Source organism: Macrobrachium rosenbergii, chromosome 9 (assembly GCF_040412425.1).
Source record: "Macrobrachium rosenbergii isolate ZJJX-2024 chromosome 9, ASM4041242v1, whole genome shotgun sequence".
Classification (NCBI taxonomy): domain Eukaryota; kingdom Metazoa; phylum Arthropoda; class Malacostraca; order Decapoda; family Palaemonidae; genus Macrobrachium; species Macrobrachium rosenbergii.
Window position 1 is genome coordinate 18,997,339 of NC_089749.1, and position 26,897 is coordinate 19,024,235.

The window sequence follows — 26,897 nt, forward strand, 5'->3', positions numbered from 1 at the left end:
TTGACCATTGGTCTAGGTTTTTCACATAGCTAATATAAATTTATACACAAGGGCCTATTGAAATTTGTGATTAATAAAGTGATTAACAGTGCTGGAAAGCTGTTTTCACAAGGACATGGAAGTTTTGCATTCCAAGGTTTAAAAGAATTGCTAAGGTTGAGAAATTTACACTAGAAAAAGCTTTAGAGGTTGCTGCCATATTTGATAATGCAAAACCATGTTGGGTTATGGTAGAATGGTAATGTAATGGTGAGGGACACGTGAAGTCTTGAATGTGAATTAAAGGAAGCTTTAGATATTTGAATGGAAGAAGCCCACTAATAGTTCTAAGATGACTTTCATAGTATATACCATAGGATGTGAATTACTGTTCTGATAGAAATGAGGGCTGGTTTATTGGTTAGTTTTTGATATTCGAACTGACAGAAAATGAAGACAATGTTAAGAGGGACTTGTGGGGTATTAAATTTCGGAAATACGGTCTCATAATTAGGACTGAGTTGCCTCTACAAAGGCTTTGACCTTAGCAAAAGTTGATAGCAACTTTTGGGAGGTAATTAGTGGATAGAGATAATTCAGACTTTAGCCAAAACTAGACCATATATGAGAGGAGAAAAGACGAAGTGAAGAAAGGTGATGGTAATGTTATTTCCATGTTAGGAAGGTTGGGTTGAGTTGACTTGATTGAGAAAATTTGAAATCTCAGACTATTTTGGGTCTTGGCAAATAAATATAACTCATCTTTCATAAATCAGTTTTATACCCTAGCAAGTACTCTAAAAATCACAATAGGAGCAACTTATCAGCAAGAAATGTGGGTATGAAAGTTCTTGATACTTGATTTGTCACTTGCTTTCCAGTACCATTTATCCATTAGGCCAAAATATTTCAGTAACTATCGAGTAATTTTCATGTGTATAACTGCTAACGGTTACATTAATTACCTACATATTTGCCGTTACCTCGGCTTTAATGTCCCAAATGTGTGTCCTGAGGTAATTTTTTAATCCTGCTGCTAGTAGAAACTTATTTGTTGTATTAACACTTTTTTATAACTGTAAAATCAGTCAGTAAACTGATCATTTGGAGTCTTATTGTGTGTCACAGCTTGAGTGACCAAATCAGTTGTAGTTAACATTTTTCAAGAATGTTAAAATGCTAATGTTTCTCATTATTAGTTAGCCAGCTGAGTTTGCTTTCAAAAGAGCATTCTGTCAAGTCCAAAGTGAGACCTTTTTGTTAAAATGTTAATGTTTCTCATTATTAGTTAGCCAGGTTTGCTTTCAAAGAGAGCTTTCTGTCAAGTCCGAAGTGAGCCTAAAGGTTTGTCAATTTGGAATCCAAAGTATTTCGACATGTTTTAGTAAACTTTCGAATTAAACAATTAGGACTCTTACCCGAATTTGTATTACAACAAGTTTTAGTAATATTTTGGAATTAGTTTAGTAATTAGGACTTTTGGAATTTGTATTAAACAACGAAGTTAGGTGAGGGCAAGTGGAGACCCTTCGTAACTTAGAGTTGGTGATGAACAATTTAGAAGCTTTCGTATTTGGGAAATGGTTTGCTGAACATCCAAAGATTCGACCTCTATCCGTATGGGGAAACTGGTCTTTCAGTGCTTCTTATACTAGTGCTGTAAGCACTCTTATGGTAGCCTTTGAAAGACCAAACTTCCCATTACAGAGATAGGTCGAAATTTTGGGTGTTCAGCAAACCATTTCCCCAAATATGAAAGGCTTCTAAATGTGTTTCATTACTAACTCTTTTAACTTCACCAGAACCTGGTTCCTTAAATAATAAGTCATAATTACTCATCACTGACTTCAGAAATGTTACAACGCCCAGAAATTTAGACTTAGGATTATTAAATTATTAAATAATCCTTTCAAAAAAATTTTTCTAAAGTCACACGGACAACAGGACTGTTGTCCGTGTAAGTGGTTTTAAGAAAATGTTTAGTATGTGACTTTGTAAACCAAGGAGACAATAAAAATTAAAAAGGAGTACTTTGTATTTTTATTTCTATTTGCTACCCCCTCGAAGCCAACACTGCAATAAGCTGGAGGAGGCAGAGTGAGTTCTCAGCAAAAGGCAACTGAGCAGGTTCCATCATTACAGCAAAGTGATCAAAAAGTTCATGGATATTCTAGCAGAGGAGTTTGTACTGATTTCTCTATAGAAGGAACCCATTTTCTATGTTTTCTACTTGATGTACCCATTCTCTATCACAAACTTATGCTCAGATGTATGTTTCCTATGATATTCTTTAGTAGTATACTAAAAATTGGAACTACACTAGACGTCCTCTGAACTCAAGTATACTGTAACAACATATTGTGCTCAGTATTATGCGCTGTAATTAACATCATTGTCACACGAAAGTGAAGACATCAAACCTTTGATTCTTCTCGTGATTTCAATGTCATCTTTATCTTTAATAAATGTAAATGAAATGTCAGGCAAAGAAACTTCAAACGTCGAGGAAATTAGATTTTATTGGTTGGCCTGGTGTTAAAGTATTTAAATACACAGCATTTCGGTCTTACAAGAGCCAAAAATAGCCTTTACACAAGGACTAAAATTCCCTAATCCTTTTTGATGAACATAATTAGCAATGGAATAAAGACTATTTAAAACTAAACACTTGAAAAATAACTACACTTTGAAACAGTTCTTTTATAGAAAAAACATGAACAAGGCAAGAAAGCTTTTGATGTTAGGGGAAATATCCATAAACTTGTCACCCAAAGATCCCAAATGAACTTTATTACCCTAGATCCAATACGTCCTCTCAAAAGCAGACAAGATGACGCAAATGCCAAGGATTCCTGCAGCGCATCTTTCACCCCGTGTAAGTGATTGAGTCGGGTGAAGGAACCTAATATTGAACAAAGGAACGCCTTAGCCAGTATTTTACACCGTCAAATCATTTAGCTTTCCTTTGCACAATAAATTTTCCAATGCACGGAACTAAAGAAAACTTCTATAAAGGTTTCATGCTGAATATACTACTAAACGCCCACAAAAATCTAAATCCTACTAAGGGTTGTTAAGCAGGCTGTGAATTTTAAATATCTAGGCAATAATAGCAATTAACTAAATCAACTAAACACAAAAACACTCCATTTCTGAACAAAATACTGAAAACCATCTTAAAATAATATCTTTAAAATCATCGTTTTAAAAGCAAGCTACGAGTTTTAAACATTTGGCTGGACTTCAGTAATGGAAGTTTATTAAAAGAATTTCACGTCATTTTTGAACAAAAAAATTTAAAACCAACTAATACTCGATGACTATCACAGTTAGCATTAAAGTGTATTAGACTCCTGACAGACCTAAGTCGTTAACTGACAAACCAAACTTTTCATTGCCTATTAGGGAAACAGTTTAGAGTTTCAAGCCTCTCCTTAGGATAATATCTAACCCTGAACTAAAGAGGTCGGGAAGTCGAAAGCTACCTCTCCCTAAGTATATCTTGCCTAGATTCCAATTTCATTTCCCTTTATCCTAAGAAAAACTATGGAGTGCCAATCTGTTATGGATTTCGTCTTGACAACTCTTTAATTATAGTTGCCAGTATTTTATGACCAAATGTTAAATTAACAAAAGCCTGAAATTTTTCACTTAATATTTTAAGATGCATGGATGCACATGAGGTATACCAAGCAAACAGATTTCAGGGATGTTCAAAATTTTGCCTGGGAATTTTATTTCTGCTTATTATTGCCGCATAGGTTATGGTCGAGGTAAAGACAAGAGACTACCTGCCCACGTCTAATATACAGATGTCACTTGGAGGAAAGAACGATACACACTTCTCTGGTTACTTCTGAAAAACATTCGCAAGAGAGAAGATCAAAAGCCATGCCAAGGGCTACTTTTGAGGGGCCTCCTGGTGGGAAAACTTAAAGAACTGCTCTGGGGAACTTCGTGGGGAAAAAATGATAGCCCTTGCTTCGGACTGCTTTTGATGGCCACTTTGTGGGCAAAGGGTTGATATTCTAAATAATTTCTGCCCTGGCTATAGACCAAATTACAGGACACAAGGATCGGGGTGTGGGGGGAAGGTGAATGCCAATCACCAGGGAGTTTTCGGAGGCAGAGGTAAAGTTGACGCTCGACCAAATAACTTTTGAAAAATCATTTGGGAAAAGATAAGACCCTCCTAGGGACTACTACTGAGAAAAACACTGGGTGGGGGTAGGCTTTAGAGCCAATATTCAGGAATACTTTTGAGGGCCACCTGGAGGGGAATAAGTTGGAAAACCTTGCCCACAACTACTGAGTTGATATTTGATGGGGAAAAGGTCGAGTTTCAGTGCTCTGGACATGTAGGGGGTCACTTGGTGAGGAAAAATTGATAGCCTGTACATGGACTACTCTTGATGGGGCACTTAGTGGGAAAAGTTTATGTAAAGAGGTTTTACCTAGAACTAGTTATGAGAAGGCTGGAGTCCATGCCTAGGTTATTTTTAAGAGGAAAAGTACAAGCCCCAAGGCTACTTTTGAGGGGAGTTTGATGTGTAAGATGTTGATAGCCCCTGCCCTGGACTACTTTTTTTGGGAGGAGCGGCATCTGAAGCGGAAACCATTTAGAGACCCTGCTCGAATTGCTATGAGTGAGCAGTTAGTAAGGAAAACATTTGCTGGACCTTTTCCAGGATTATCAGTGATTGCAACTTGAGAAATTTTGCGGACTCCAGACAGCAACTGCTCTCTTAAGTCAATTTTGACGGGAAAATGTCACGAGCTCCTACCCATGCCACTTCTGAAGGGCCAATGGATGAAGAAAAGATCGAAAACACTTGCCAAGTACTATTTTAGAGGGAACTTGGGGGGGAAAAAGACTGAAGGACCACTTGCTGGGTTAAAGGTTGACTGTCACTGTCAAGACTACTATGTGAGAAAAAGGTTGTGAGGCTTACCAAGGAATGCTTTCAAGGTGCTAGTTGAAGAAAATGTTGACATCCATTGCCCATAATTAACTAGTTGAGGAAAGGTTTGAACCCTCCTTGCCCTTGATTACTTTGGAGATGGCACCTTGTGAGGAAAAGCTTAGGGACCCTTGTCCATGAATAATTTTGAGGGGCCACTTGGTGAGGAAAGGGTGAAGAAATGTTGAGAATAAGAACCCAGCCCCGGACTACTAATTGTGAGGGAACTTAGTGGGGAAAAAGTTGAGCCCCTTTGCCCAGGACTACTTTCAAAGGACACCTGGTGGAGGAAAAGTAAAAACCCCCTAGCCCAGAACTTTTTTCAGAGAATTCAGCAGGGGTAATGTGGATCCCCTTTCTCCAGGGCTTCTTTTGACGAAAACTTATGAAAAGGTTGAGAGCCCATGCCCTAGACAATTTTTGAACGGTACTTGGTGGGTAAAAGGCCGAAAGCCCCTGCCTAGGCCTAAGTTTGAGTTCACTTGGTGGGGAAAAGGTTGACTCCCCAAGTCAAGGACTACTTTTGAGTGGGACTTTTTTGGGAAAATGTTAAAAACCCCTACCTATGACTAGTTTTTGAGATGGCACTTATGAGGAAAAGGCTGATAGCCTCTCCCGGAGCGCCTTTTGATAGGCAGCTGGCGAAGAAAAGGTTACGAGTGCTTACCAAAGAGGGCCCTGGTAGGTTAAGAGATAGAATGCCCCTGCTCAAGACTGCTTTAAATGTCCCTTTGTTTCGCAAAAGGTGGGGCACTCCGGCCCTGACCTACTTGTACAATGGCCCTTTGTGAAGAAAAGATTTGAGTTCCTTCCCTTTGATTACTGAAGTTGCACTTAATAAGGAATCTGTGGAAAACCCCTGCTAGGACCGATTTTGACAGGGTACTTACAAGAAAAAGTTTTGAGCAGCTACCATTAACTACTGTTTTCAAAAATATTCAAGAGCACTGTCATTGATGCCTCTTGCACTTTTTATTGAAATTAATTATATTCTAAGAGTGCTGATGAATGAGCAACTTCTTTTTTTGTTGTTGATGAAACAATACGTACTAAGCACATGCAACTCATTTATCTCTCATGTCTCACGAAACCATTCTCATGTGTCATGAAACTAAAGTGAAGTTTATTTATAGAAGGGAACAAACTTTTCAGTGTTCATTGGTATACTTTATGGCACATCTTTGGCTAACTTAATACTGTACTGCATTTCCTCAGTAACTGACAAATATCCTCCTCCTAACAAACTGAGCAACTGAATCTGCTATCTCTACGTATCTACAAACTCACTCCTAATTTCCTGACAATTTGATTTCCCATGTCTCGTGATTGGAAAATTTATCATACAAAGAACACCTAAAACGATCGTTGCGGTCTTCAGCCCTCCTTTATTTCAAATACAAGGAATGACAAGGATTCTATGGACAGAATGGTCGTTTGCGAAACAAGCTGGTATCACCTTTTAAAAAGGCATACGGATCATAAAAGGTAATAAATTTTCGATTGCAAGGATGCTAAGGATGACGCTTTCGACATCAACTAGAAATTCAGTAAAATTTTGTAACCAACTTAAAACTTTATTTTCCAACAAACGTTGACTCGAAATTTAAGAAAATATTTTTCAACTTAGGTTCAAACTTAAAATTTAAATTATTTTTCAGTGGGGCAAGCTATTATTAAGTTTGTGAAGACTGCATGTCGTCAATAAATTCACGCTAACTAAATTCGTTAATGAATGACATACTCCATTAGACCAAGAGAATAAATTCTCATAACTAACAGTCCTCGCAATGAATTAAAATTTAGTCATTTCATATAAAGTCTAACGCTGTTGCAAGACCAAGTACTGTATACTTAAATCCAACATCCACCAACGACTACCAAAGAAATCTACTTACCTCCTCGATATCATTTGACTGACATGTCATTTACCTCTAAGAAACATAACAGATTTTGAAAAAGAGACCAACTTCGCCAGACGTCGTTGTTCTATCCAATGACAATCACAAACATATCAATTACGGTTATAACTGAACAAAAAATATTCTTGGGACTCTAAGAATTTCCTTTTTCAACTGTTCTATTTTACAATTTTTCAAGAACATCATAAAACGTGGAATAACTAAAAACAGATTCTGAGTATTCAAGAAAGTGATAACTATTCTGGTATTCAAAATCAATCCTCCTCAGTTACAAACTCCATGGACTGTTTGGTTCTTTTACTCGAATGATGGCACCTGCCCAGTTGCCTTCCGCTGAGAAACTCCCTCTCGGACTCCTTCAGCCACATTGCAATGGCGATTCCGAGGAGTTCTCTATTTTTAAATCTCTCCAATTTTGTTATTACAAGATTATATGGATGAGTACACACAAATGCACTGTTTCATGAGTAATGAATATAAATTATAGAATTACAACTTATCAAGCCCTTACAAAAACAGTTTGCATATAAGTGCTCTTTTAAAGAAAAAAAATGTACTGACATGGTGCCAGTTACCAAAGTATATTAATATGTACCATATATCCCAAACACGATTCACTAAGCTTTTCCATCCATACAATTAATCATTCTGACGTTTGATGATATTTTATGTTACCTTCGACCTAAAAGTCAACTTTTAAGCTGCGACTAAAAAGAGTATCAATTTAGGTTTCCAAAACATTAATATATTAATGAATTCTGCACAAATTTGTCTTGGGTGACCTATTAATCTGCATTTGCCCCACACAGATTGACAGCTAGTTAGTCTGTTTTAAGTTACTGTGTTTTGAAGTGGTTTAAAGAGATATGTAAAACGCTGAACTGAAGATTACTCTCAGGTGATGCAACAAACAAATTACACTTAACATCTGCCATGGTAGTCTCGAAATATAAATATTGAAGGGTGTGGTGTTGAAATTATTAACTTTATATGTATCAAAACCAGTAAAATAACACTTAGCACTCTGGTAACAGGTATACTTTGTGAGTGCCGTTATAAAGTAAGCTTCAAAACAAAGCTAACACAAAGTATCATCAAACACTCGTAGTAGTACAGTATAGCATAAAACAGAGCAATTAACCTGAACATAAACCGTATCTTCACACTAAGTCAAAATTGAAAGTTATCAATTTGTCAAGGTTAGCACAAAATTTTCACAAATCCGAATCTGTTAGAGTCCTGGATAAAATTTGATTTACATCATTACAGCTTCAAATTTGTCCGTGTATGCATACTACTAATTAATGGGCTTAATAAGAACCACCATGAAACAATGTAAAAACACCAGAATTTCTCGTATGCAAAAGTAATTGCATTATATAAGACAATTTAAAAACCTCGTTAACAAATTCATCTCATAACCTAACCACATCGAAATACCTTCAAAAACTATAGTAAACGGGCCTTTAATTTTTCAGAGCTTAGATCAGAATATAATGAAAAAATCTTTGTTAAAAAAAAACCTCCAAAATTTCTGAAGGATACAGGATTAAATGCAACTTTCGAGCGAATTTCTAGGGTGACTAACTTCATACTGTATGTAATTAACAGTAACTTGATATGAAATTAAAGGAAAGTTAAAAGAAATATAATAGAAATAGAATAACATTTGTGTGGCGAAGCATTGTGACAAGGTCATTGATATTCTCACTGATATTGCATTTATAAACATCCTAATATTAATGCCCTATGCACTTTCCTAAGTACATAATTATCACATGCATTGTTCCGATGAGTTGCATAAATGGCAGCCAACAATTTAATGACTAATTTACTTATATAAGAATACATGTTCTCACTGGTAATGGGGGTAAATTTTGAACTGAATATCACCCAGCCTGGTCAATTGAGCATTGGATCATTACGCCTCTCAGCTAAAAATCTCACCATTGTTTGTCTAATAATGACAACTGCAAAGTCCATCTAGAGAAGCAAAGATACAGAATGAGGCACTTGGCAAACAACACAATGAAACAAAACCCAATGAAGATTAGAAAGCTTGAAAAAATCTACAAGACAGAATAAGATGTGGTTGATCCACCCAACAAGGCAGTAACCAACAAGGCAGTAACCAACAAGGCAGTAACCAACAAAGCAGTAACTTCATTTAAATGTTATAACCAGAACAAAACACTCAATTGGACTGGGAAGAGCATTTCACAGTACGAGATGCATTAATACATAGTTCAGTGCAGTGAAGCTTTCAAATTTATAGGGCGAACAAGACGTATTTAAATTTGAGAGGTGGATTGTAAACTAATAAAAAAAAACATTCCTGCAAAGATTCACATGCATTTTAATGATAAGCGGGCTTTTGTCCCAATTCTTTTTATGACTTTCAAACTTCCCCCCCAAAAAATGTTTCTCAAGATTCAGAAACCCGTAAAACATACTTGAAGAGCAGTCAGAAATCTAAGCTTCCTCTCAAAAGTCGGGAAAGATGCACCAAGCTTGGTAAAAAAAATTTATACACATATATAAGGGAACAGCTACATTAAGCAGCTGCTCTGCCTTCAATACTATGTAAAATGGCCTCTTATCAGTAAGTAGGACAGGAATAAAGACTAGAATCTTTTCAAAACTCAGACAGAAGCAAGCCTCGTGCGTTTAAGTCTAAGAAATATCAAAAGAAATAATTCGGCCTGCTAAACTCAGGAGAAAGATGCCACAAATCAGACAGGCATATATAAACAGGAACATCACTAAAGGCAACAAATCAACAAGTTTCAAGTTTCCTTACCAGAAAATAGAGCAGATGTCATAAGATTTCAGAGTATAACCAAGGAGGGAGCCTACAGAGGTTTTCCAAAACATTATGTCCAAGAGATGAGAAGCCATGAGCCTACTTCTCTGGATCCTAAGCCTACTATACGTTTTCCAAACTTCCTTTGGTGAACATGGTCCTTGACCATGGTCAGAAGCCACTTGAGCCTTATAGGTTTTCCAAAAACAGTATATCCAAGAGATGAGAAGCCATGAGCAAGAATCCTAAGCCTACCAACGTTTTCTAAACTTCCTTGTTGTTTAGAAGCCATGGCCCTACTATAGGTTTTCCAAACCTCTTGTTGTTTTGGGCAGGGCAAGGGTCGGGAGCGGCGGTCCTGTTCCTACAATTTTTTTTTTTAATGAATGCATACTGCCTTAAAACATGTTGAAAATTTTATTTCTTTATCGAATATTAAGAACTCTTGAAATATTTTTGTACTATGTAGAAATGTCAACAATGTTTTTTCTTGAAACGAGGCACAAATTTTGAGCTATGGTACCAGTTTTCCTAAAGGACTCTGGGCCTAGTTAAGCTACCCTCGGGTCATATAGAGGCAAGGAGGGTCAAAGGGTAACAGTTAAGCTGCCCTCGGGTCATATAGAGGCAAGGAGGGTGCAGTAAGCTGCCCTCGGGTCAAGAGGCAAGGAGGGTCTTGGTACAGTTAAGCTACCCGGGTCATATAGAGGCAAGGGGGAGGGTCACACAGTTAACAGTTACCCTCGGGTCATAGAGGCAAGGAGGGCAGAGGGGTCTTGGGTCATATAGAGGCAAGGAGGGTCAGAGGGTAACAGTTAAGCTACCCTCGGGTCATATAGAGGCAAGGAGGGTCAGAGGGTAACAGTTAAGCTGCCCTCGGGTCATGCACAGGCAAGGTGGCCTTGATAGAGGTCGACGTGACTCATTAAGGTGTTGGTCATCATACAAGCAAGATCTTGCATACAAGCATCATGGAAGGAACTACCAGTGGCAATCTACATCCACAGGCTAGAGAGAGAATTCACAGTGTACTGAGGAACTTTTCTAAAAAGGCAACAATGGCCCTTTAACTGATGCCAGAAAAGCCTTCCAACGTACTGCCGAAGCAACGAAGCTATCAGGAGGAACAATCAACAGGATATGCAAAGAAGCGCAAGAAAAATTCGGCTATGTCATTTTTCTGGAACGAAAAAAATACCAATCCAAGACTGTAACCGACTTCGATGACTTTGATAAGTGTTTTGCGTCGAACTGTCTTAGATGTCAACGCAAGGAAACAACAACCAACGCTAAATAAAATAAGAGGACTTGAAAGAAAACATCGGGTATAATGGCTGCAGAGAATCGCTGCGAAAAATTCTGCATGAAATTCGATTTCAATGTGGCAAAGTGAACGGACGAAAATTTTTGTTAAGAGGGAAGTGATGTAGTAATTGCCAGAACTAAGTTTCTACGATAAATAAGGGCCTTAAAGAGAACGGGATTTGGCGCTCTTGCGTACTTGGCCGAGACGTGGATAAATCAAAACCACGCTGTTGGGAAGTGTTGGATTGAAAAGGGTTCCGATAAAGCAATAGGAATTAACCCCCCCATTGATCATCCTGTATGCTGGTATGAAAGGTGGTTTTGTTCCAAATTGTGAATTAATATTTTAAGCTAAAAATGACGGCGGTTACCACAATCAAATGAATCAGTTTACACAGAATGGCTTACGTCTCGGTTAACAACAAATATTCCATCATCATCTGTGATGATAATGGATAATGCATCCACTCTCTCTCCAAGCTGACAAACCACCGACCGTGTCAGCTAAAAAGGCTGTCATCAGAGAATGACCCATAAAGAAAAAAAAGGAGAAATCCCCGGAGACGATCTCGTCAAGGTAGAGCTGTTTGCAATGGTAAAGCAATACACTTCAAGACATCCAAGCAACTACGTTATTGATACCACTGCAATTCAACAAGGTTAGTTTTTAGACCCCAACCCTATCACTGCCAGTACAACCCAACTTTAATATGGAGCTTAGTTAAGCAGTACATTGCAGAGAAAAATCACTTTAAAATGGTGGACTTAAAACCCCTTGTCAGGGAAGCCTTGAGCAATGTAACAAAAAAACTGGATGAATGCGATTAATCATGCCCAGAGCTTCAGGACAACGGTGCTTCTCGAGACATTGCAATTGATAAATTTATTGATTCTTTCGTCATTACTCTGGATTCTTCGGACGAAGAGGAATTGTAAATTGTGTATGTGTAGGCTATATATATATATATATATATATATATATATATATATATAATATATATATATATATATATATATATATATATATATATATATATATATATATATATATATATATATATATAATATATATATATATATATATATATATATATATATATATATATATATATATATATATATGTGTGTGTGTGTGTGTAAATAATTGAATTACATTGCAAACCTTTTTCGAGTATTATCATCGAACCCATGCTTGTTTACCACAAAAATGACCGGAGAATCTTTACATTTTATATACAAAGATATTGAATTTTTTTTTATTTTAAAAATATTTTGCGTTATATAAGAGATGCAAGAAAGAATAAGCGTAAACACAGATACCGAAAGTAAACGTTAAATTAGAATATACGAAAATGGCGAGTACAGCAAGAAAGAATCTCTACAAACTCTAGTACATGAATCTGTACAGAAATATAAACTGTAAATACGATTACAGAACGAACTCTGAATACATTTACTGCAAAAGAAAAAATAAACATGAACTACATACCATAAATGAAGGGAGCGAATCAGTCTGTCATATACTGAAGCGCTGAATATTCCTCCACATACATGCATATATACATACTGCGTGTGTGTGTGTGTGTGTGTGTGTGTGTGTGTGTGTGTGTGTGTGTGTGTGTGTGTGTGTGTGTGTGTGTTAATCATTTATAGGGGGAAACTGAGAATAGATAAACGAGTGTATATTCAGTCTCAAGGTCAACGTAGGTGGCAAGGACTATCCCATGAAAGAACCAAGAGAGGATTTGAATGACCTTAGGGCATGTAAAGGTCGAATTCAGATGCAAGGAAATGAGTAGGAATTAAAAAAATTCTAAACGAAAATATTGCTGGAGTGTGTAGAGTATTTTAAACCACAAAAGCAAACAGAGAATGAACTGGGCCTACGTATATTTGCACAAAAGGAAAAAATAGAGAAATTGTATATGTCGTAAGGTTAGGGAGAGAATGGATCTTTGTATATCTTATAAGAACAGAATTTCTCATGTATGAGTGATTTTTCATTTATATGAGAAAAAACATTCGTCTGACTCTCAATCGCATATTATACTTATTTGCTTTCTGTGTTCCTCAATAATTGCAAATGGAATTAAGAAAATGTTGTGTTACGAGTTATGACTATCTTTGAACTCTCTTAATCTTGTCCTATGAGTAAACTTAGTCCAAATACATTAGGAGATTTACCGTGGATGTGCTTGAGAGTAGGCCCAGACAAGGATTGTTATTGCTCCTAGGGTAAAGATTAACAAGAAAGGAATAAACGCGGTCACTTCCAACCAAGTATATTTGGCAGTGAGAGGAAACGCCTAAAACGACAGATGTATACAGGATACAAAATCATTCAGAAACAATGCCCAACATTCCAGCTCTCATGCAAAAAATTAGCCAAAACTGACAACGCAGAGAGCGACATCTCTCTATGCCGAAGTTGACAAGCTACAGGTCCAACATCACATGTCAAGAATGTCGATCGCCCTATTCAAAGACTCAAGTCAGTTTCGCAGAAACATACAGTGGCTGAGTTTCCATTGTCACCAGATGATCCCTACCAGATGATGAATTGTTTCATTGAAATTTAGCAACCTTAAGTCTCAAATCAAAAGATAACACATTCATCTCAAGATGTCTCCCTTCAGAAACTTCAAACCAAATGGTGTATTAGAAATATGACAGACAAAAAGAAACAAAGTTTCCATGTTCAACAAAGTCACGGGAAAAAATCACAGGAAAAAAAGTCAATTTTGGCTAGGAAAAAAAAGTCGCATTAATTTATGGTGGCAATGCTGGCAATTAAAAGTAATAAAACAAAATATTTTGGATCTTTCCTGGATAGTGACCCCCAAGGATTCCCGGGGGTTGTTATCTAGGGCTAATATTTCATGGGGTCATTATCTTTATATTTATAGTTTTATGTTTTTACGATAATCACCAACGGGCTTGTACTAAACAAGGCGCAAAGGTGGATACATACCGGGTTAAAACCCTTGGGGTCACTATCTAGGAAAGATTGTGACCTTTTCCTGTGACTTTTTCTGTGACTTTACCTGGATTCGATTTTCCTACCAGATGAAACCGGAAGAAAAAAACCAAAAGCATCCTAATACGAGACACAAAAACCAGAATTCCTAAATTCAACACCACAGCAGCCACAGAGTTGCTCTAAGGCAAGAAAAACAAAAGCAACCCAACGTTGCTTATCAAGATACGAATCAGCTGCAAAGGACAATCTCTCTCCACTCATAAATCAACCGACATACAGCAAGGATAGGACCCGAGCAAAATAACCCAAAACCACATACACAGCTTTTTTTTATTCAATCAATCCTGTAGTAAAGGAATTACCAAAAACCGAACGACATAGTGAACTACTCATTTCGATAAAGACCCCATTAATTATCTACTTTGTTGTGGCATGGTGGACGAAATGCAGTAATTAAAAACTGAAATAATCGTAAAAATCACTGTTCAAGACTGAAGAAATAACACTCAAATTTGCGCAAATGCGTATTCGTGACCAGTAAACTAAACAGAGGATCTTTCCGAACCAGTATATAAGTAGACTCAAACTTTCGAGATTCAATTCTATCTCATCCTGGTGTGCCTAATGTCGTAAAAATTCCAGTATTAAGAAATTAGTAATTGGAACATTAAGATTAATTTTGTCCGTGCAAGCGATTACCTGTACAGAAACAAGTTAACGAGAGCAGAATACCAATATACAATATTATGATGTCTCCTCGTTACTTAATCAGTTTACTATAGTTTACACTTATACAAATGCCTACCAATTCAGTTTACACTACCATTTGTACAAGAGCTATTGAAATGACAAATTTACCAAGACAAAGCAAAACAAACAATCAGCTCTTATGTAAATGATCTGTTAAATGTTCATAGACCGTTATTCGTAATTATATTAATGGCGTTACGTGAATTTTTTAAATCAAATGCATTTCCATAAAGATTTTTTTACATTTAAGATAATCAGAAACAATCACGAAATCTAAATGGCATGGAAAAAATGATAACATTAAGGTACTTAAATTCTCTTAACCGATTGTTTAGCCGATTGTTTAAGTAACAACGATAAGGTGTAAGATTCACTGAGAATTGGGACCGGCTGCAAATCACACATTCTCGCTGTCGGTTGCTAAATTCAAGGCATTTCTTGAATGACTTGATTGCCATGATGTTTATAAATTTGAGCTGATAAGCCTATCTCCGCCATCAATATGGCATAGCACTGCAGTCAACTAGCAATTCTTGGGACGCTGGAACGATTCAATAGTTTCACTTACAAATCCCCTGGCAATTTCATACAAAATTCAAACGGAGTAGTCTTACATTGGTGGTTAACTAAGATCACCCGTCTTCAGGTAAACCTTTCCAACCTTACTAAACGATATTACTACTTACGTACACTTAAAAATTAAACAGTACATTCGAGTTACTTCCTAAAGGATCAAGTTTAACAAAGCTTATAGCAACGTGTGAAGATCAACGAACCAAATTAACAAAATGCAATAATGCTCCCACTTACGAGCAATTGTGATTGAGACTGATCATATGTAGGGAAGTTCTTTGGAGACGATTGTTCCATGAAACTCCAATTCTATTTTATCGGCTACTTTAAATGGAAATGCTAATACGACGCAGTGTATCAGATCAAACATACGATTTTACACCCAGAAGCAACTGAAACTACTGATGAGAATGTTCTGAAAGCTTCAAAAGCTAGCTTAAAGCTATCATTTCTTAAAAGCAAAGTACTGTCAACCAGTTAACCCAACTCCACGTGTCTTACGAACATCAGCTAACTGTAAATCAGCGTATAACAGCGAATGTGTTGCATTTATGGCTAGAGCGGCCTAATTTACAACTAACTCTTCTTTATACATTTAAGACGAACTTCACCCCGGCATGGTTTTTCACCTCTTCAACAGATATACTTGCAGTTCCAACTGTCGTGGCTTGTTGCTAATGTTAAGACAAAAATTCTTATCCTTGGCCTCGAAGATTCGACATTAGTCTACTCGTATCCACAATGGTCTTGGGTGTCTTGGTAAATTCACTTCATTATCCAGGCGTTCTCAAGTTACATCCTGCAAAGCAAAATTCGGTCAAGTTTCATAAAGTACATTGTCTAAATCTGTGGGGTTTACATATAGCTAAAAGAGCCTGACATCCTCGCCGATTTATAAACAATCCGTTGTACAGAAATGATTAATAGCGTTTAATCAAAATGTGTTTCAAATACATTACTAGTGTCACTATATTCAAATTTTATTACTGATATAGTAGTCACAAACCACCAAGGAATACGAGGTAATAAATGTCACAAGAGCTAGCAGGAGTATTTCAGTTTTAAAAGCAGCTTTGGTTATGCTGATTGTCTACTTTTCCATCCTATAAAACCGAGTGTAATCCCTTTAGAAATGCCTTTTACTAAACGAGTTTAAATACAAGCTCAAAACTTAACAGGCTTATTAACCACTATTCACTTCACACACGGTTCGGTTACTCGAAATCTTGTTTTATAATAAAACCCATGGATACCAAGAATTTGAGATGGGACTTCCACTATATTTAATTACCTTATAAATTTGAGGTGGGACTTCCACTGATATTCAATTACACTTGATACCCTATTTTATTGGTTATTTGTATTATACAAAAAATCGCATAGCACCAATCACCTTAGATTGATTTATGGATTTTAGGCATACATGCAAAGCACTGGGACAATTATGGCCATTCAGCGCTTAAAATGAAACTTAGCTAGAATTCATTAAAACTATAAGTGTACCAAAAACATTCTTTAATACGAATCAAATAATCCCAGCACCTTTACTTTAGAGCAGTGTGTTTCAAGAAAACATTTACCCTGCAGTTACAATAACTTCAAAATTAGTGACATGCAAACTGTTTGCTAAAACTAATACTTTTTTTACTTTAAGACTTTGGACAATGTTCTGGAATCTAGTGTCTTGTGCACCACCGACTGCTACAAGACCAACTTTTTCGTGGCTCTCAAATGTTTAATTTTCCCTTTACCTTCAAAATCAACTATGGTTACCTTCTAAATCAACTATAGTTACCTTCTAAATCAACTATAGTTACCTTCTAAATCAACTATAGTTACCTTCTAAATCAACTATAGTTATGACTATTAGTAAAGCTGAAAAATAAGTTCAACTTTTAAATTCAGTTTTGTTCACTGGTGCTTTTATCCTTAGTCAATACAATTTTCGTGATGCATGCAACCACTATTGTTCAAATTTCCACCAATAATATTGGTACAAATTATCAATATAGTCTCCCTCAATTTGCCCGGAATTTATCAAGCACCATTTCTACTGTCATTTCCCCTCGTTCATTTTATACCATATCCGAGGATACACTAGCAATTAAAATTATGATTCAGTAGTTATCGTGAGTTAACTTGCCAACATACTTTTAAAACACTGAAGGAAAAAAGCCAAGATGCTACATAATTTTATTAGTTATGTTTACTGCACTTACAAGAATTTCTATGGTTATATCCCTACACCAGTTTACATACAAGCTACGAGAAAATTCAACGGCTTGCTTAGCACTGTTCACCTTGATAAACACGGGGGTGGGGGGGAACTTCCTAAGTCCAGGTTACACAGCTCTCAGATCCTTCAGTTTTGCCAAGCCATACCCATTGAATGAAGCATTGCTTTAAGAATATGCAGTTTCATTTTCTTACTGGGCGAACATTCTCAGCTTACACAATTCTCGTAGGTCCCTAGGAAGAAAAACACCGTTAGAACTTAATGCAAATTGGAAAGTTTTAACTTAATTACTGACCACAATCAGGTTAAAATACTTAGCTTACGTTTCTGCCATATAGCATTACTAAAGTCTATTCAAATTAAGTTTAAAATATTTGCAATTTCAATTTCTTAAAATATTTGCAATTTCAATTTCAGGCAACTTGTTGAAAGATCACTCAATGGCAAAACCTCAAAAATGCTTATGTAACGTTACTTTTCCTTTTATGTTTACTATCAATGCTTTAATACTAAGTACAGTATTCATTATAATTCCAATATAGTAAAAAATATTTTCATGTAAAACTTTCTAGTGGCAGAAGACCCCTTAACTCAAATTACCAACCAGATTATTCCTCTAACAATTTATCACCAAAACCGTAAAAAAATGGGCCCTAATTTTTCATATGAAATTCTGATCTTCCCCGTTATAATACCAGACTTTAAAAAAAAAATGTAACTCACCAGAATTTATTAGTGGACTTCAGTGGTGATTTACTTTTACTCAGGAGACTTCAGTTTTTCCAATCTTAGATGTCCTCAAAAGGCCATTGAATAGTCCTGCAATAGAAAAGATGTATAAAGCCAAGAACTAGAGTATGAAAAACCAAAATGTGCCTGTCTGGGAATTTGATTCAAAGCAAATCAGGTTAAATAGCCTTGCTTCTTATAATGCCCAACAATTACAGTTAAAACTATCTTCTGAGTCCTACAGTTGCCTAGACAATAGGCAATACTTTTTCCCCAAATTAACTAAACTCCTTTACTATTGCTTGGTCATTCAAAATTATACAAGTTTCATTATTTTAAATTATCCCCCTTCTCTGATTTTGATTTTAAATTACTAAACAGTAAATTTTGTTAGCACTGAAATTAACTGCTTCAAGTTCCTGCCGGTTTCATCTGGTAACTTCCCTGTTCATCGATTGCAGCAGCTAATTTGTGCCTAACCAACACAGTTCGAACTAAGAGTCAATTTTGTCCTAACAAGGAACAGTATCTTGACAACCCCAAAGCAAAATTTTGGTATAAATATTGAGAAATTCGCAGCCCCGTCCCAGACACCAGCAAACCACAGCCCTGACCCAAGATGCCAGCAAGCCAGCCAGTTACCGGCAAGCTATAATCACAATCATTAACAACCAGTCACAGTAAGGCACGAATACCCCACTGCCACGGCCTAAGACCAACAACCCACAGCAAGACCCCAGCCCACTCCTTTGACCTACACAGAAGCAACCTACAACAGCACAGAACCACGGCCTGCAGTGCAAAAACAAGATCATGATAGGTAATAACAGTTACACGAATATAACTAATCTTGTAATGGCAGCCAACCAACAATGTAAGGCAATTGTTCCTGTGTTAAACTTGAAAACTTGAAAGTTCATACTTTGAGAAATTCTTAAGTCTTACGTGCATTATTAAATTGAAATTCGACGCACTATTTCTTTATCTTAAGATTTAGATAAAAACCTGAAAAACCAAAAGCTACAAAGCGAAATGATGCAATCATTCTCATCTAACATGCTCCAGGAATGTATTATCTTTAAACTCCTTGGTTACAACGTAACCAATATTGCATTCAGTATCAGTTAACCATAGTTTCACAGCGCTAACTAGTTTAAAATCCCTGGTTGCAATATAATTAATGTTGCATTCAATATCAGTAGTTTCACAGCGATAACTGGCTTAATGGACCGAAATCCTCTTGTTAGAACTATTACGCTATTAGAAATAGCGATACGCTACAATTTGCCAAATTTACCAAAGAGTAATTTACCTTTTTCAGTCAATGGCACTGGTACATTAACAAGCAATGCAGCACTAGATCATTCCTTGCTAATATGTTTCCATTAGTTATTGTCGAAAGGACATTTTGTAATTTTTCCCATATGGAGTATGGGTTAAGGAGCTAGTGATTATACTTGTCTGACTCATGTACAAGAATTACTGAGGGTGAGTGAAATTAACTTACCTAACAGCAAAATAAAGCTAACCATCCAATAGTAATTACTGACACTGAAGTCTCCCCTCCAATAAAAAGTTCTTGAAGTAAATTATTGGTTTTGGGACAAAAATTTGTGCTCTCAAGCTACGTTTCCAAACTTCCAAGGAAGTAAGGTGAACAATGCTGATGGGATGGTATTGCTCTATTGCCATTTAGGATCTGTGCAATGTTAAACTAGGAATAAATATGCTAGGTCAGTCAGGATGATGGCATCCACTGCAGTTAGGTGGAGCCAGCACTAGTTAGGTTACGAAATGTAAGGTTAGGAAGCATACAGTACTGGTTAATTGGCCTCCTGACATTGCTTCATACAAATTAAGACATGAACCACATATATTACAGATTAGTTTTGTAAACTGGTTAGGCGCGACAATCCGACTTAAGGTTAATTGGAGCAAAGCACACCTAATGTAATACCAACAGATCAATTTTCAGAATAGGAAAAAATTCACATTCTAGAAAATAAGCCGAACTGCCTATAACAAAAATCATTTACTTAGCTTAATGTGAACCAGTTTGTGCATGGAAATCTGGCATTGAATCACATGCCCAAGAGCTTCAAAACTGCTCTTCGAGAGTACTGGAGAAAATGAACCATACCCCGACCACTGTCGTAAGCTGTATTTGTTCGAATATGTAATGGGGGTAAACCTGACAAATTACAGCTTACCCACAGTACTAAGGGTGAGTGGTTGAACATACCCTATATCTGGTCCAGGACCCACTTATAAGTAGGTCCATGATCTTGTCGTACTTCACCCAGAGAGCCGAGTAGGACCCATACATTAACAGACCTTTACTACCATAACACAATTTGATGAAACTGAAAAATCTCTAGCAATTCCTGTGTAGAGTATTCTTCAGTTGCATTGAACGAAAAAAATTTTTTTACATATGGCTTGATATATAAATTTCTCGCCAACACTAAATATCCTAAGGGTCGATAAAATTGTGAACTTTCTACAGACAGATTTGACCTAAGTTTTCTGGCGTAAGTTTACCTTTTACCAAAGTTTAACAGATGGTTCACGGACATTTACGGACTCCGCATAGTTTTCATAAAATGCCGACTAACCCCACACAGTGCTTGGTAAATACAAACCGAAGTGGTAACCAAGCATTGTACGTGGAAACTGAGGTATGTTTTGAACAAGCAATTAAAGTAGTCAACATTTACTGGGCTAAATTTTTGGTTATCCTAGTCATGAGTTTTATCAGTTTCCTTAGCTAATTAAATCTGCAATCCTTTTTGCCAGGCCTTTATTGAAGCGAAGACACCCCTGCCTTACGTCAAAAATGTCGACAATCGACCAGCCTGATCTGAAAACTTAATTCCAGCCTCATGTTTGTTCAGACAAACCAATAGTTGACTATCAACATAAGCTAAGAGGGTAAAGGGAATAATTTACCGAGCTCTTAACACTACCACAAATCTGAACTTTTACCACCGTAACAGATTTAAGAGCTACCTTTGAATGATTTCTATTAGCTACTGTTTTCCGAAAGGTTCATAAATACGCCAACTGATCACTGACCCCGGCAGGGAGCCTCTAACTACAGATTAAACCGTCAAGGAAACTTATTAGTTAACTCTAAGCCGTAGTTCCGCGGTGAGCCAGACTATAGCAATTGACGTTTCCCATATTTATTTTACTTGCTTTACAAATTTAAAAAGTAATATTTTTGTCGGTTGCTAACTAAACTGTAATTGACCTTTCAAGACTGCACGATACCGACGAGGTAGATCTAAGCCGGCATTCATGCGAACCCCCTGACGCCCCTCCAGCTATACACGCAAGGTGAACCAGTAAACTCCTAAAATACCACCCAACGTACCCATAGGTGTTTGTTGCAATTTTGCCGTATTAGCTATGGGGAGGGGGGTGGGGGGCCGCCGGAATGTCGGCTTAGATCTACCCCGTCATGTAGTCTTCAAAGGTCAATTTCAGTTTAGTTACAGCCGGCCGACAAAATATTACTTTAAATTCTTGTAAAGCAAATAAAATAACACAGGAAAACGTCAGTTGCCATAGTCTAGCTCACCGCGGAACTACGGCTTAGAATTACCTTATTTTTTTACAAAAAACTTCCGTGGGATGCTATGTTTGGTATCAGCACTCCAGGGATGTGCGTAAAACAGCTGCAAATAATCACATTTTACCGGAAAATTTATCAAGTCCCCACCTGTACTGCATCATACACTTTTCCATACTGAAGTAAAAAAAAAAATTCTATCTCCTTGCAGAGCTTTACCTTAGAATTACCCTTACTACCACTAATAAGTTGTAACTCAAGCCGTAGAGCAAGAAATTTTTCACATTGTTTCACTTGAGGAAAAAGCAAGTGCCTTTTGTAATACCTTGTTACCTAAGGCTAGTGCAATGTTTTCACTTTAGGAAAAAACAAGGACCTTTCAATATCCTAAGACGTATAAGGCAATGTTTTCTTGAGGAAAAAAGGGTACCTTGCAATATCCTAAGACCTAGGGCAATGTTTTCCTTGAGGAAAAAAGGGTACCTTGCAATATCCTAAGACCTAGGTCAATGTTTTCTTGAGGAAAAAAGGGTACCTTGCAATATCCTAAGACCTAGGTCAATGTTTTCTTGAGGAAAAAAGGGTACCTTGCAATATCCTAAGACCTAGGGCAATGTTTCACTTGAGGAAAAAAGGGTACCTTGCAATATCCTAAGACCTAGGGCAATGTTTCACTTGAGAAAAAAACAAGGGTACCTTGCAATACCCTAAGACCAAGGGCAATGTTTCACTTGAGGAAAAAACAAGGGTACCTTACAATATCCTAAGACCAAGGGCAATGTTTCACTTGAGGGAAAAACAAGGGTACCTTACAATATCTTAAGACCAAGGGCAATGTTTCACTTGAGGAAAAAAGGGTACCTTACCATATCCTAAGACCAAGGGCAATGTTTCCCTTGAGGGAAAAACAAGGGTACCTTACAATATATTAAGACCAAGGGCAATGTTTCACTTAAGAAAAAAAAGGGTACCTGGCAATATCCTAAGACCAAGGGCAATGTTTCCCTTGAGGAAAAAACAAGGGTGCCTTACAATATCCTAAGACCAAGGGCAATGTTTCACTTGAGGGAAAAACCGAGGGTACCTTGCAATATCCTAAGACCTAGGGCAATGTTACACTTGAAGAAAAAAGGGCACCTGGCAATATCCTAAGACCAAGGGCAATGTTTCCCTTGAGGAAAAAACAAGGGGTGCCACAATATCCTAAGACCTATAAGGCAATGTTTCACTTGAGGAAAAAACGAGGGTACCTTGCAATATCCTACGACCAAGGGCAATGTTTCACCAAGAAAAACAAGATTTTTGCAACGTATCCTAAGACCAAGGGCAATGTTTCACTTGAGGAAAAAACAAGGGTGCCTTACAATATCCTAAGACCAAGGGCAATGTTTCACTTGAGGAAAAAACAAGGGTACCTTGCAATATCCTAAGACCAAGGGCAATGTTTCCCTTGAGGAAAAAACAAGGGTGCCTTACAATATCCTAAGACCAAGGGCAATATTTAACTGAGAAACAAGGGTACCTTGCAATATCCTAAGACCAAGGCAATGTTCCCTTGAGGAAAAACAAAGTGCCTTGCAATATCCTAAGACCAAGGGCAATGCTTCACTTGAGGAAAAACAAGGGTGCTACATATCCTAAGACCAAGGGCAATGTTTCTGAGGAAAAAACAAGGGTGCCTTACAATATCCCACACCAAGGGCAATGTTTCACTTGAGGAAAAAAGCAAAGCACCTTGCAATATCCTACGACCAAGGGCAAATGTTCCTTTGGAGGAAAAAAACAAGGTGCCTTACAACATCCTAAGACCAAGGGCAATGTTTCACTTGAGAAAAAGCAAGGGTACCTGTACGTATCCTAAGACCTAGGGCAATGTTCACTTGAGAAAAAACAAGGCAATCTTGCAATACCCAAGACCAAAGGCATGTTCCCTTGAGGAAAAACAAGGGTGCCTTACAATATCCTAAGACCAAGGGGTAATGTTTCACTTGAGAAAAAACAATGGTACCTTTGCAATATCCACACGACCAAGGGCAATGTTTCACTTAAGAAAATAAAGGGTACTCCAATATCCTAAGACCAAGGCAATGTTTCCTTGAGAAAAACAAGGGTGCCTTACAATATCCCAAGACCAAGGGCAAATGTTACTTGAGGAAAACGAGGGAAAATTTCAATATCCTAGAGCTAGGCAAGACGTGTTCACTGAAAAAACAAGGGTACCTTGCAATATCCTAAGACCAAGGGCAATGTTTCCTTGAGAAAACAAGGTACCTTGCACATCCTAAGACCAAGGGCAATGTTTTTGGAGGAAAAAAAGGGTGCCTTACAATATCCTAAGACCAAAGGCAATATTTCTTGAGGAAAAAAGCAAGGTAACTTTGCAAATATCCTAAAGACCAAGGCAATGTTTCCCTTTGAGGGAAAAAACAAGGGTGCCTTACAATATCTAAGACCAAGGGCAATGTTTCAATGGAGGAAAAAACGTGAGGGTACCTTGCAATGCCATCCTAGAGCTAGGGGCAATGTTTCACTTGAGAAAAACAAGGGTACCTTTGCAATATCCTAAGACTAAGGCAATGTTTCACTTGAGGAAAACAAGGTACCTTTGCAATATCCTAAGACCAAGGGCAATGTTCCTGAGGAAAAAACAAAGGGTGCCTTACAATATCCTAAGACCAAGGGCAATGTTTCACTTGAGGAAAACAAGGGTACCTTATAATATCCCAAGACTGGGCAATGTTTCCCTGAGGAAACAAAGGGTGCCTTACAATATCCTAAGACCAAGGGCAATGTTTCACTTGAGGAAAAAACGAGGGTACCTTGCAATATCCTAGAGCTAGGGCAATGTTTCACTTGAGAAAAAAACAAGGGTACCTTGCAATATCCTAAGACCAAGGGCAATGTTTCACTTAAGAAAAACGAGGGTACTCTATAAATATCCTAGAGCTTTGAAAGGCAATGTTCACTTGAGAAAAAACAAGGCAACCTTGCACATCCTAAGACCAAGGGCAATGTTTCACTTAAGAAAAACAAAGGGTACTTTGCAATATCCTATCCCATGTGGGGCAATGTTTCTGGGAGGAAAAAACAAGGGTACCTTGCAATATCCAAGACCAAGCGCAATGTTTCACTTGAGAAAAACAAGGGTACCTTGCAATATCCTAAGACCAAGGGCAATGTTTCCCTTGAGGAAAAAACAAGGGTGCCTTACAATATCCTAGGACCAAGGGCAATGTTTCACTTAAGAAAAAAAAGGGTACCTTGCAATATCCTAACCCCAAGGGCAATGTTTCCCTTGAGGAAAAAACAAGGGTGCCTTACAATATCCTAAGACCAAGGGCAATGTTTCACTTGAGAAAAAAACAAGGGTACCTTGTACATCCTAAGACCAAAGGCAATGTTTCCCTTGAGGAAAAACAAAGAGGGCCTTACAATATCTAAGACAAGGTGCAATGTTTTTTGAGGAAAAACAAGGGTGCCTTACAATATCCTAAGACCAAGGGCAATGTTTCCCTTGAGGAAAAACAAGGGTACTTTGACAATATCCTAAGACCAAGGCAATGTTTCCCTTGGAAAAACAAGGGTACCTTACAATATCCTAGAGCTAGAGCAATGTTTCACTTGAGAAAAAAACAAGGGTACCTTGGTAATATCCTAACCTCAAGGCAATGTTATGAGGAAAAACAAGGGTGCCTTACAATATCCTAAGACTATGGGCAATGTTTCTACTGAGGGGAAAAACGAGGGTACTCTGCAACATCCTAAGACCAGTGGCAATGTTTTCATTTAGAAAAAAACGAGGGTACCTTGCAATATCCTAAGACCAAGGGCAATGTTACACTTGAAGAAAAAACGAGGGTACCTTGCAACATCCTAAGACCAATGGCAATGTTTCACTTAGAAAAAACGAGGGTACCTTGCAATATCCTAAGAGCTAGGGCAATGTTTCACTTGAGGAAAAAACGGTACCTTGCAATATCCTACGACCAAGGGCAATGTTTCACTTGAGAAAAAAACAAGGGTACCTTGCAATATCCTAAGACCTAGGGCAATGTTTCACTTGAGGATAAAACAAGGGTACCTTGCAATATCCTAAGACCTAGGGCAATGTTTCACTTGAGGAAAAAACAAGGGTACCTTGCAATATCCTAAGACCTAGGGCAATGTTTCACTTGAGGAAAAAACAAGGGTACCTTGCAATATCCTAAGACCAAGGGCAACATGGCTATTTTAAACTGCCATAAAAATCTCCATAAAAGAACCAAAATTCGTTTATCGTCAACTAAGTCCGGGACAACCATAGCCTGAAAAGTTATATGGAAAGGTTCAAATAAAATCTCTCAAAAACTACCAAATTCTGCTCTATACCTTGATGCAAATAACTATTTACGCCACCGATATATCAAGAGAACCCTCATACCAATCAAGATATTGCCGGTCGAGGAAACTTCACATACGTTATAGTAATTACACAAATGAACACGAAAGTAAATCAGAGATATGCTTTGTCCTCAATAAAAAAAAATGCTTAGATTAATACCAACACCTATTCAGTAATACCTAAGGGCGAGGACTAGAACAAGAACTTTACGGGAAAATTAGCACACTTGGATTGCTTTCAAACACTTCGAACAGTTTCCAAACTCCAAAAATCACTAGCCAATCCCTCTCTAAACCAAAAGCACAGTCTGACTTACCGAACATGCGCACCTTAGTAGCTGAACCAGTAACCGCAAGCACAAGCAAAAGTCAAATGGAGACGTTACTCTCTTACAGTTCCAATTTCGGTTCTTGAGCCGGCTTACCTGAAGGTTTTAGCCAATCAGAAGCCGTCAAAGATATTTTCTTGGAACACGTCATACGGATTCTGTCACAGCTCCTTCCAATGGATCTAAGAAACACGAAGGAAAATATGAATATATTATTGCAAATGAAAATAATAAAATCACGTTCAACCAATATGGTAAACGATAGACATTTATTAAAGTAAAATATTTTTTAACCAAGTGCGCATAAACTACGGTATTTGCTCAAACTGAATTTCTATTTAAAAAAAAAAATTCTAAGGTAGGCGCCAAGTTTGAAAAT

General features: G+C 37.4%; 1 long non-coding RNA gene across 1 annotated transcript; it reads right to left on the reverse strand.

The window, feature by feature from the left end:
* Positions 1-12,210: 12,210 nt before the first annotated feature.
* On the reverse strand, positions 12,211-26,647 carry LOC136841522 (uncharacterized). Its single transcript, XR_010853980.1, has 4 exons — positions 26,507-26,647; positions 18,230-18,325; positions 17,571-17,739; positions 12,211-16,069 (listed from the first exon to the last, which is right to left on the reverse strand). It is a non-coding gene; the product is annotated as an uncharacterized lncRNA (long non-coding RNA).
* Positions 26,648-26,897: the final 250 nt, after the last annotated feature.